This window comes from Mus caroli, unplaced genomic scaffold, assembly GCF_978045245.1.
Source record: "Mus caroli unplaced genomic scaffold, Mus_caroli_1 scaffold_15, whole genome shotgun sequence".
Lineage (NCBI taxonomy): Eukaryota > Metazoa > Chordata > Mammalia > Rodentia > Muridae > Mus > Mus caroli.
The window spans coordinates 25,267,144-25,279,843 of NW_028227270.1; the positions used below are offsets into that span (position 1 = coordinate 25,267,144).

A 12,700-nucleotide genomic window follows, 5' to 3' on the forward strand; every position below is an offset into this window, starting at 1 on the left:
TTGGGGAGATGGACCAGTCAGTCAGGTTCCTACTACACAGCACAAGGACCAAAGTTTGGCTTTCCAGAACCCAGTGTAAGAGCAGAGTAGGATAGCATGCATTTGTAATCTAAGTCCTGGTGGGACAGAGGCAGGTGGATCACTGAAGTTAACTGGAGAGCTAGTGTAGTCAATCTGTGGTTTTCAGTTTCAGAGGAAACCCTATCTCAAAAAAAAAAAAAAATAGAGTGGCGAGGGATTGAAGAAGACATTGAACATTGACCTCTGACCTCTGCATATACGTGCATAAACATCTGCATATACATGCATATACCACACACACATGCCCAAGACAACAACAAAAGAAATTAAGAAAGATAATCCATCATGCCCACATTTGTTTAGTTGAGCAAGGATTAGAGAGCAAAACCAGAAAACCTGGATTCATTCCCAGCCCAATATGGTGGCTCACAACTATCTATAACTCCAGTTCCAAAGGATACAACATCCTCTTCTGACCTCTATAGACATTAGGCACACACATGGTGTGCTTATATGCATGTGGGGAAAATACTCAAGTATATAATTTTTAAAAGATCCTTGCCAGGAGTAGAGGAGCACACCTTTAATCCCAGCACCTACGGGGCAGAAACAGATGGATATCCGTGAGTTCCGGGCCGACCTAGCTACATAGTGTACTCCAGGATATCTGTGAGTTCCGGGCCAGCCTGGTCTACATAGTACACTCAGGACAGTTAGTACTACATGGTGAGACCTTGTCTCAAAAAAAGTCAAACAAAAATGTTAAAACTATTGGTAGTTACTTATTGAACACACATGGATATCAGAGGATAAGGTGTTGGGATTGGTTCTCTCCTCCTGCCATGTGGATCCCAGGGATCCAACTCAGGGTCACAGGCTTTACCTGCTAGGCCACTGTTGGGAATGTTAATTTTTTTCTGTTTTGAATTTCAAATTACATTCTCTATTATAACACTGCAAAGAATATTTAGAAGTATCACCAGATAGAATTGTTATTTTACACACATCACACACACACACACACACACACACACACACATACACACACGGACCAAAGATCCTTTAATTGTTTGTTTTCAGATTACTTCAAGTTTTATCGAATTATTGGTTTTCTATTTTGATACTTATCAGCAACTAGTCTACTATTCCAGACCATGGTCAGTAATGCACAGAGTAAATGCTTCCCTCAGCTTTGCTTGAGCAGATACACATCCAGTGGAATGCCAGTTAGATGAATTTTCCACAGTCTATGTGTTCAGCAAAATATAGAAACTCCTCTGTGGGGTTTCAGGCTCTGAGGGCTGAAGCACAAATATGAAAATGAAATTTCTGGTCTCACTCAGCACAAAGAAGTCAAGACTGCAGCCCGTGGCTGAACTTGCTTAGGTTAATGTGCTGAGAAGTCAAGACTAGCCTGTGGCTGAGCTCGCTTAGGTTAATGGACTGTTCTGTGTTGATTCATGAGTATAATTCTTCTTGTTGCTACCCCCTTTTTAAAAGGAGTTTTATAATTCTGTCTTACTATTTATTTTAGATGCGTATAACTAATTCTATGAAGTAATTGAAAGTCACAAATAATAACTAACAGTGAGATACAATTTAAGCATTTTTGTTCCAATTTGGCTTCCAGGGTTTTAAGTTCCCGTTAGCTTAGGAATCTGTTGTTGCCTTTCTATGAAAAACGAGGGTGCTTTTTTGTCTGTTTGTTTTGTTTTGTGTTTCCTTTTTATTATATATTTTCTTTATTTACATTTCAAATGCTATCCCGAAAATTCCCTATACCCTCTCCCCGCCCTGCTCCCCTACCCAGCCACTACCACTTCTTGGCCCTGGCGTTCCCCTATACTGAGGCATATAAAGTTTGCAAGACCAAGGAGCCTCTCTTCCCAATGATGACTGACTAGGCCATCTTCTGCTACATATGCAGCTAGAGACACGAGCTCTAGGGTACTGGTTAGTTTATATTGTTGTTCCACCTATAGGGTTGCAGACCCCGTCAGCTCTTTGGGTACTTTCTCTAGCTCCTCCATTGGGGGCCCTGTGTTCCATCCTATAGATGACTATGAGCATCCACTTCTGTATTTGCCAGGCACTGGCATAGCCTCACATGAGACAGCTATATCAGGGATGAGGGTGCTTTTATAGAGCATAACATAGCAGTTTCAGTTTCATCCTCGGCTAATCATCAAAATTCTCAGAAGTATCTAATAACAAATGCAGTTTTCCACAGCATCCTTGTTTTTACTTTATGTTCTGTGATTTTTTTTTAATATTGCAAATATTAGCTTGCTTTATAAATTTTAATTTAAGAGGAAACAGAAAACTCAGTGAGGTCTCACATATGTATCTAGGTGTCTAAAATCTGAACTGACTTTTTTCCCCCAGATTTATGGAATTTCTCCTTTACCTCTAGAAAAAGTAGACTAAGACTAACCACCTGCTTTTAATCATTTATGGACATCTTACTGGAATGCAAAGTTATGTTCATTTCCCAGACTGCTTTAACTCATTTGCAGTTATCATATTAAAAGTCTACCAAGGGGCTATCTGCAGGTATGTAAAAAGTATGTAAAAGGTTACAAGTTTGTGAAGACCATTAACTGTGCTGTGCTGGCCACGGAGCTGACCAACGTGCTGAAATGCTTGGCCAGCCTGACTCAGGAACGAACAAACAAGGACCGAATTTCCCCAGGTATGTACTTAGTGAAGGAATTGAAGCTAAATCCAGAGGACAATTCTCAGGATCCAGCTGCCTTCTCCAGCCAGCAACAGTGCTAATGATGAAGGCATTATCTCTGTGCTTCAAACCTACCGTCATATACTTTCTTTGCCATGAGGGAAAGGGTAGTCACAGACTAGATTCCTGAGATGGTTCCCAATTAGGCTTGGCCAAAAGGAGATTGGAGAAAAACAGAGAGGCTAGGGGAGGGAGAAGGCTTCACTTTCTCATTTGCTTCCTGTGGTCTTCTGTTCTCTTGTGGTTCTCGGGATAACATGCCTTAGAAAATCTCTACTGTCGCAAATGTGGTATCCTCTTACTTCAGCACAAAATTTCAGATTTTATTTTGCAAGACAATTGAAAAATTGCCTGTGTGCATTGAATGGTATCCTCATAAAAACCCGTTTTCCTAGGTCTCCAGAATATGACTTTTTTTGTAAATAGGGCCTTTGCAGTCAAAATAGTTATATGTGATTATACAGGGACAGGGAAGGTCTTAAGTCCAGTGACTCATGTCACTTACAGGAAGACTATGTGAAGGAGAGGTGGAGACTGGAATAACAGATCATCAGTCAAGAAATGCCAGAAATTATGAGCAACCTCAAGTCAGAAGGGAAGCACAGAAGTGGTTTCTCCACGGGGCCCCCAGGAGGGTGTGGCCTTGCTGATACCCTGACTTCCTGTTTCTAGCTCTCAAACTATGTAAGGATGAATTTCTGTTATTTTAAGCCATGGCACTTGTGGTAATTTTATGGTGGCCTTAAAGAATGAAAATACTGCCTTACACTGGCCCATCACTGCCTCAAGGAGGTATCGAGCATCCTCATTGTCGATCAGGGATCTAAAACTCCTCTCAGAGTCTCTTCTTGGTCCTGCAGACCAGCAGAGAGCAGTTGATTTTTTGATAGTCTGATTTTTCAGGTCTATGGGCCCTTCCTATAAACTTGGGTAAGAACTAAAATTCCTCATCTTTGCTCTGCCACTCCCTCCCTGAACTCTGGAGGCAGGTTAGTCACTTTTCTGGCAGCTGCCACCTTTATGATGCCTTGGACTTCTCTTTCATCTTTTTGTTAGCTGTTGATTTGACTCTTAATTACATTAAGTTCCCTCCTTTTGGTTTCTCATCTAGAGCCTAACTAATGTATACCTCTTCCTTGGATCTTCACATGAATTGCCAGTGATGTCACATTCTTTGTTTTTCTTTTCCACATGGATCCCTTCTTGCTTGGCTTTGGGGCATATCCTCTTCACCCACTCCACCTCTTAGCCTTCATGAGTCAGATTGTAATCCTCTCTTCTCTTGTCTCCTTTCTCCCTCTGTCTTCTCTTTTCTTCCCTTGACTTTTCTTCTGATGATTCCATTCATTGTTATGTTATTTAAAATCCAGGGATGTGGATGCACTTGGCACCCACTTCTCCCTAAGCTATATAATAGATGCAAAAGCCAAACTTCTAAGCCTTCTCTATACCGCATACCAATTCCCACTGCTTCATTATCCTTCCTCTACTCTGTGGATAAAAAACACACACTCCACTTTCTCCCTTTCTTCTCAGTCTCCATCAGACAGTTCTTGTGCCTTTAGCTTTAAATTATAACCAGAATATGACCACTTCCCATTATGACTACTGCCTTCCCCAACAATTGTCTGATAGCTTGAAGTACCAAAGCCCTGCCCCTCTTTTAGTGTCTCTGTTCCTGCCTTTGTCCTTCTAGGATGCAGAGTACAGGCTGAGCACTGCCTGGAGTGGAGTCTGACCACATCTCTTCTCTGCTTAGGACTCTGTAAGAGCCCAAATTCTTAGGAGAATGACAGGCTTCACAGGACCCTACTCCTTACTGCCTATGGGAGGTCAACGTCTGCTATCCCTTTTGCTGCTCTCCTCCAGCCTCACTGTTGGATCCTCTCTATTCCTCTGATACACCATGTGTCAGCCTCGCCGAGGGATTCTGTTCTCCAATCCTGCTTCGGGCGTTCTTGTTCCCTTTATCCTTTCAAATGGCTCTTTCCTCCTGTAAGTCTCGACTCAGTAAGCCCTAATTGAATTATCTGATTATAGCTACATCCAGGTCACTCTCTAGGTCTCATTGCCTTTATTCATTTTTTCCTCTTAACAGTACAGCTCACTTTCAGCAAACTATGCTCTTCTTTTCACGTTTTTCTTTGTTTGTTAGCATGCATGCTCCATGAAGCGGGGATCTTTCTTGTTGTAACCCAAGTGTTTAAAGTTCCTGACACAAAACCAGAGTCTATAAGTACATACCCAATGATGAAAAAGTAAAGATGTTCGGAGATGAACAAGAGCTCAAGTGATATGCTGAACCCTTGAATTAATGCCCCCCCCCACCAAATGAAGACACAAAGGATTAACTACTAACGGAACTGACTAAGTCGTCGAATGGAAAAATAAATAACTCTAATATTTAACTTCTCAGGAAAATCAGTGAGCATTGAAATGATTAACACATTTGGAAATTTCTTCAAGAGTAAAATGGGACTGTAAAATCAATCTTTTGGCTTAATTCTGGCTGTGGACAGTGGTACAATCTTGTTTCTTTTGTAAATCAGTGGACTGACCCAAAGTCAGATTTTACAGAATCACAATCCAAATAGAACAAGTAAATAGTAGTTTCCAAGTGGTGCGTGCATTCGGCACTGTGTTGAGTGGGGAGGAATTGATTATATATATGCATGCTTGAAGCACATTCACCAACCTGGCATGACACAGAGAAGATTAGCATAGTTACCATACAAGGATGGCATGCAAATTGGAGCAGTCCATATTTTAAAATAATTATAATTAAATAAGAAAGAAGGAATTGAGAACTGATTGCATGAAATATATGAAGAATACTTGCAGAACCCTTAAAAGGATCCATTTTCTCAGTAGAATTAAATTATGTAGAGTTCTCTTAAAGATTGGGTTTCTATTTATTTATTTATTTATTTATTTATTTATTTATTTATTTATTTATTTAGATAAAGCATCTTGTGAAATTCTAGCTTGTCTGGAACTTACTATGTAGAACAGAATGGCCTCAAACTTGCAGCAATCCTCCTGCCTCTGCCTCCCGAACAGAATGGCCTCAAACTTGCAGCAATCCTCCTGCCTCTGCCTCCCGAATGCTGGCATTATAGGCATGTGCCACCACACGCATCTAAAATATTTTGTTTTCAAAGCCAGTAAAACATCTACAGATCCTTTTAAACTTTACAGAAAACCAAAATATGTAAGAATCACATCTGAAGAAAAGGTCATTCACACTTAGTTTATACAACAAAGTAGGAAAATGTTAAAGCTATTTGTTCTTCATATGCTTTGTAGAGCTCAAGAAACCTTTCTGGGGTGTGTGCTGGCCCACTTGATTGACAGGTGGAAAGTCGACAAATGATCAGAAGATGAGAAAGCAGCATTAGGATGTTTTAATATTTAGGGTTTTAAAAATTCTTGTTTTTTTTTAAATAACAACAAAGACAGATGATTAAAGTTATGTTACTGTTCCAGAGATGAATCGGGAAGGATGTCTTCCACATAAGAAAAAAAAAGAGGACAGATGTACTAATAAAAATATGGAAACAGAGATGGAGGGATGGGGACGAGGCAAGATTAGACAGGGATCAAGCGTGCAAAAGCCGCTCTCAAGAAGTATATTAGGTTTATGTGAAGTTCCTGGGCCCAGGGCCTCTTCACATTCTTCTCCTCACTGTGTTTGTGCTAGATGGTTTTATGGCAACTTGACCCAGGCTGGAGTCATCTGAGAGGAGGGAACCTCCATTTAAAAAATAACGCCTCCGTAAGATTGGGCTGTAGGCAAGCCTGTAAGACATTTTCTTAATTAAGGATTGATGTGTGAGGACCCAGGCCATTGTGTGTGGTTGCATCCCTAAGCTGGAGGTCCTGGGTTGTGTAGGAGAGCAGACTGAGCAAATCATGATGAGCAAGCCAGGGAGCAGCACCCTCCATGGCCTCTGCATCAGATCCTGCCTCCAGGTTCCTGCCCTGCTTAAGTTCCTGTCCTGACTTTGATGAGACTGAAGCTTAAGCCAAGTAAACCCTTTTTCTTTTCAACTTGTTTTTTTTTCAATCACAGTAATGAAAGTCCTAACTAAGACAGTATTCTCTTCTACAGAGTGAGATGTTTATATTTTATAGAAAAAAAATTGTTTTCCTTGGGTTGCCATGTTAGCACTTAACCTTTCTGGGTAAGAAAGACTGTAGTTTGGTTTCTGGCCAAAGCCTTTCATTATGCTTTGCTATTAGACCTGGGGATTACATGGATACGAAATCTGAGTCCAACATTCCCATCCTACATTGAAGGGAGATAAATTGTTAATTTAGTTAATTGTGGTTTTTTGTTTTAAGTAGAGTTATCATTTGTTCGGCATAAAGAGGAATTGACTGACCTTTGTGCTGTCTCTTGGATTAGCTGAGGGTTCCCTGCTAACTGGCAAACAAAGGATGTGAGTGCATGCTGTCCTACCCTTTATCCATTGATGGTTCTTGTGAATTTATGATTATGGAATCAACTAATTTTTTTGTCCTCGTGAGTAGAATATTCAAAATGGCAACCTATTGGAGAATTAATTTCCAAAGTGTAAATGGTTATAATGTTATTACATATAACTGACACTTAAGCTTTCAATGATGGGGTACCAAAAAAAAAAGAAGTCAAGGAGAATGCTAGGATTGTTTCCATTCATGCTTATAAATAGTGTGTTTTAAAAGTTGTGTGTGTGTGTACATGCATCTTTTGTGTGTCTGCTGAAGTCACGCATGTGTAAGTGCCAGCAGATGCCGCTGCAGTTACAGGTGGTTGTGAGCACTTGATGTGGGTGTTGGGCACTGAATTCAGGTCCTCTGGAGAGCAGCAAGTGTCTTTGAGACTGGAAGGACCTGTAAGTCTCATTTTGGAGATCTGTCAGAACCTGTATACAGGATAACACTGGTGATGTAAATTACAAACTTAGTCAAATGTGAATTAATTTCATGCAGTCACTTCTCTTTAAGATTTTTGTGGGTTGAACAGTCTCACCAGTATGCGAATTGAGATCCAAACCCCCAATATCTACGAATATGACCTTGTTTGGAAATAGGATCTTTGTACAGGTAGTCAATTTAAGTTAAAGCTGTTAAGATGGAGTACTAAACTAGTCCATCTGGTAGCCTTGCAGGAAATTTGGGCACAGACATAGGAAGCAAGTCATAAGAGCTGTGGTGGAAAGTAGAACTGCAGAGAGACAAACAAGGAATGCTGGGACCCAGGAATACCACAGCATGCTGGAAATGCCAAGGGGAGATGCTCTATGGGTTTCAGAAGGAACTATGCCACTCCAACACTGTTAGCATTTCAGAAGTTCTGAGAAGGCCAGCAAATAGGATTTATCTTTGCCTGATAGTGTCTTTGCCTGACGCTGTTTATTTTTCTTTGTTTAACAAGTGGTTTGATGATATGTTCATGTTCTCTTAGGTGTTAGGATTTCGATGCAAATGACCCAGGGAGAGTCTTGATTGTCATGAGGGTTATTGTGTGGGGTAAGTCAGACAATGAACAGTTAATTCTGTGTACTGTGTTGTCAGAGTAGGTACTGATCAAGAGTACTGCTCAGTACCCTTGGTGATGTAGGGGTGCTATGGCCTATGGCTCTATGTGGTGCCACTTTTAGCTTATTTTATTTATTTATTTATTTATTTATTTATTTATTTATTTATTTATTTATTTATTCATTCTTGGAAAGTGAACTTTATATGTAGCTGAAGACGATCTTTCCTGACCCTCTTGGGTCTGCCTCCCAGAAAAAAAGTTGGGAGGGGGTCTCCAGCAGTGAACCCAAGTGAAGAACATTCCAAAAAGATGGAATGGCAAGCACAAAGACTCTGAGGCATAAGGGGGTTTAGCATGTCAAAGGTCAGTATGGCTACATAGAGAGAAGCCAATGGTGGACAGTGAAACTGGGGAGCTGGATCAGGTCACGTGGGGCCAGGGGCACGGGAAGGAAGCCCCTCAGGAGCCTACAGAGGGGAGGAATGTCTTCTGTCATGTGATTGGAAGAATTTCTGTGACTTATGTGTGGAGAAGAGACACCAAAGGGCCAAAGATAGGACCTCATCCACAAAGAGGATACCCTCGGAGTGTTCAGCTGACATGTGATGTTATTTAAGGCAACTGACTTGCTCAGAGATTGGAAGAAGATGCCAGACATTTTCTGGATGTTTTAGGTGCAACTTCTCCTTCCTTCTTGTTTAAGAAAAACTTCTAAGTTTTTTTGTGTGTGTGATGAATTTTCAGAAGCATCCCTGTATATGATCAGTTGCCAATCATGTCTTTCTGTTGGTCAGGAATGAGCTTTTTCTGGGGTCCAATTTGCAGTTGGTTTGGAGCCCCCAAAGCTAACAAAAACCATCTTAGTTTTGGTGCATGTGGTCAAAGGTGAATGATACTTGGCTCTAGAAACAGGATAGTCCCAGTATCCAGCATGGGTGTGTGCGAAAGACTCAGACTAGGTTTGGGTTGTAGGCTTTGTGGTTTACTTTAAATCTATATTGAATTCTTATTACATGTTTTCATTAGCCAGTCAGCACCTCTATTTGTCTACCTTTGGGCTAATTATCTCAGTTTAGGCCCTATTCACTCCATAGTATCAGCGTATAGCTCCTGGGATACTGCAAGGCTATTGACTGTAGTGTGTTCCTACAGGAAATAACATCCCTGGATGAAGAGCACCCAGAGACCTTTATTTCACTTCTGTGTGCTTACAGTTTCGGGGGGTTTGCACCCACTGCACAGCAGATCACTTTGATGCATGCAGTGAGCTTTGAGATCGTCTCAGGCATTAAGAATCCAAGACCAGAGCCGGGCATGGTGACGCACGCCTTTAATCCCAGCACTCGGGAGGCAGAGGCAGGCGGATTTCTGAGTTTGAGGTCAGCCTGGTCTACAGAGTGAGTTCCAGGACAGCCAGGGCTATACAGAGAAACCCTGTCTTGAAAAACAAAAACAAAAACAACAACAACAAAACAAAAACAAAAACAAAAGAATCCAAGATGAACCAAAACATTGCCCCTTCCCTTATAGAACTTGGAATCCATCCATGTGTTTGGATGGCTTCTGACTTTCCTTGTGACTCTGGGAGCAAGTCAGTTCTCATATACTGGTGTGATATTCAGTAGCCCAGGTAGAGGGCCCTCAGTGCAGAAGTACGTCCTGTCCTCCAAAATCCAACCTTCAGAGCCAACCTCTGAGCATAAGAATTTGCAACTTACACTACTTGTTCAATTTTGTAATTGAGAAAGAAATATCTCAGAGGAGGGAGAAGCACCCTGTCTTTTCTTTACATGTTGTGAATGAGTTAGCTCAGCAGCTCTTGTCTCCCGAGACAGTAAAGATTTTACTAGAAAATAGAAATGAGAGTGTTTTTTTTTACAGTATTCCTTTAGCACCTTACATTGTTCTTCCTATTACACACACACAAACACACACTCAAGCACATATGCACATACATGCAGGAGAGAGAGAGAGAGAGAGAGAGAGAGAGAGAGAGAGAGAGAGAGAGAGAGAGAGAAGGAAAGAGAGAGAGATCCTTGAAGTAAAGACCTGCCTCTCCAGGCCCGTTTCTCAGCCCACAGGACTGCTGTGCACCCACTGAACCCTGGCTAGAACACACAGAGCATAGAGTCTTGTGCTGGTCCAGAATTCTTGCTTTTTCCAAGCTCTGTGGGGAACTTGTGCATCAATAACCTTCTTGGTCCCAAAGCTGCTTCTCCCTAGAGCCATAGAGTATCTATGGTGATGTTTGCGGAGGCTCTGGCCCCTCCTTTCTGGAGACTACAAGCTAGGGAAACAAGGCCTTGGGTATTCCACAGGGACAGTGCTCTGGGGATTTTGTCTCTGTGCTCAGGTGTGGCCCAAGTAAACACAGGCAGCTGCATTTGTGGCCACTTCCAGGAACCTGGCAAAATGAAGTATTTACCAAGTAAAACTTAGACAAAGCAAAAGGAAACCAAGAGATATTGAGGGGGAAAAAGCACACCAGCTCACCTGTTGACATTCCAGGGGCTTAACTGGGGTCTGGGGAAGTTCTTGCCTCCAATCAGGGTGATACAAAGGAGGCAGAGGTAATTCTCTGGCTATGCTTTCAAATTGCACCAAATCTCTACAAAGTTGCCAACCACATGACCCTGGCTCCTGCAGCAGGATGGACAGACAAACTAGAAACACACATGCCTAGTAGGGTTTTCCTTTGTGGGCTAAACCTTGGTGGACACAGCGGTGGTAAACAATAGAGAGAGTGAGTCTCAGCCCCTTGACATCCAGCTATGCTCTTAGGGTGGGGCAGAGCACAGCCAACCTAGCCAGTTATCAGTCTTTCCATCCTGGAAAGGAAACTTCAACATCACTGCTAAGTGATAAGCTCTGACTACAAGCTACACTCTTCCATTCCTTAATACCGAGTCAACTGACATTCACCAGCTAGAAGATCCTGTTGGCCAAGGGTGGCCTTTCTTCTTTTTAGTCTTAAATCACTCTTCTTGCCCATTTCAAATGAGTGCTGTCAGGCTAATATGGACAAAAGCAGTGCTGGGGCCCACGTGTGTATCTGACTCCTAAACAAGACCACCATTTATGTCTACAGCGTAGCTCATTTCAAGATGTCTAAGGTGCCTGCTTCTCAAGAGATGCTGAGTTTTTGTTCGGCATGGGGAGCACCTGTTGTACTGAGGAAATAGATGGGACATATGGCTACTTTTAGTTTTTCATCTTTACGTCAATGAGTATTTAGCTGGCTCGATAGCAACCTTTAAACATACAAGGTAGACATATCTAATTTATAGATGATGTGTTGTTTTTAAAAACAAAACCCCAAACATTCCATTTTACCAGTAAAGACTAAGGAGCCAGAAACTGTGATGAAAGCCTGCTAGCTCAGAGAGGCAGAGAAATCACCCAGCTGACCTTCCCCCTCAGCCGACACCCCAAAAGGATGTTTTCCTTCTCCACACTATCTCCAAAACCCCTAAAATTGAATGTCCCTCCCTTCCACTTCCTGTGTGTCTCTCTATTCATCCTCCTGACTCCCTCTTACTCTCTGTGGGTTTTTTTTCCCCATGTTCACTTCCTGTCAACTGGTTGCTTGCTCTGCCTCTTGACCTGTGGTTGATATTATTTAATCCTGTTGACAATAAACTGGAAACTCTTGAATTAAAGATGTGTACTAGGGCTGAGCTACACCACAACTAGAAACAGGTTTTCCGGTAAATAACACAATCTCAGGGTTCTCAGTGCCATGAAATATCCTGTAACAGTTGAATTAATTTCTTTTTCTTCTACTTCTCTTTATTCCCTTACAAATAGGGAATAAACTCTTTAAGCCCTCACGTTTCTTACCCTCTAGCCCTCCTTCTCTCTCTCCCTTCCCCCTCTTTCCACATGGCCATGGCTGGCCTCTCTCTACCTTCTCTCTTTCTCTCTGCCTTTCTACAATAAAGCTCTAAAACCATTTAAAAAAAAAGCAGGGAATAAAGGACTCCAGTCTTATCTGGGTACTTATGGAACAGCTACTGGGCACAGCCAGATTTTTATTTTTTTTGATTGCTTTGACTTTTTATCCTCCTTCCTCTAGTTTGCCTCTAAGGACATTAAACACATAGAAGTCATTGATTCATTATAACATGGTTGTAGTCACAATAAACTTGTCTACAAATGTCAAAGGGCAGAGCTAATGGGATCAAGGAAAGATCCCGTGTCTCCAATGACTGGGTGAAGCTAGCCCTAAAGGAAACCCTTGTTTTGCACCACTGAGCTGTACTCTTCTAGATCCCACCACTTCCTGCTTATGGTTCACCCTCTCAGGGCTCATGGCTTAAGAGCTTGATCCCCAGCACTGGCAGGAAGTGGTGGAGTGTGAATGGAATTACATTGCAATGGCACTGCCCTCAAAGGATTAACGCTGGTCTCATGAAAGG

At 41.9% G+C, this 12,700-nt stretch overlaps 1 protein-coding gene and 1 pseudogene across 2 annotated transcripts in view; both read left to right on the top strand.

The window, feature by feature from the left end:
* The window catches only part of Sv2c (synaptic vesicle glycoprotein 2C), a 180,735-nt gene that overhangs the window by 22,659 nt on the left and 145,376 nt on the right, over nucleotides 1-12,700 (top strand). The gene's annotated exons all lie outside the window — the stretch shown is intronic.
* LOC115029198 (U6 spliceosomal RNA) lies at nucleotides 5,427-5,527 on the top strand (annotated as a pseudogene).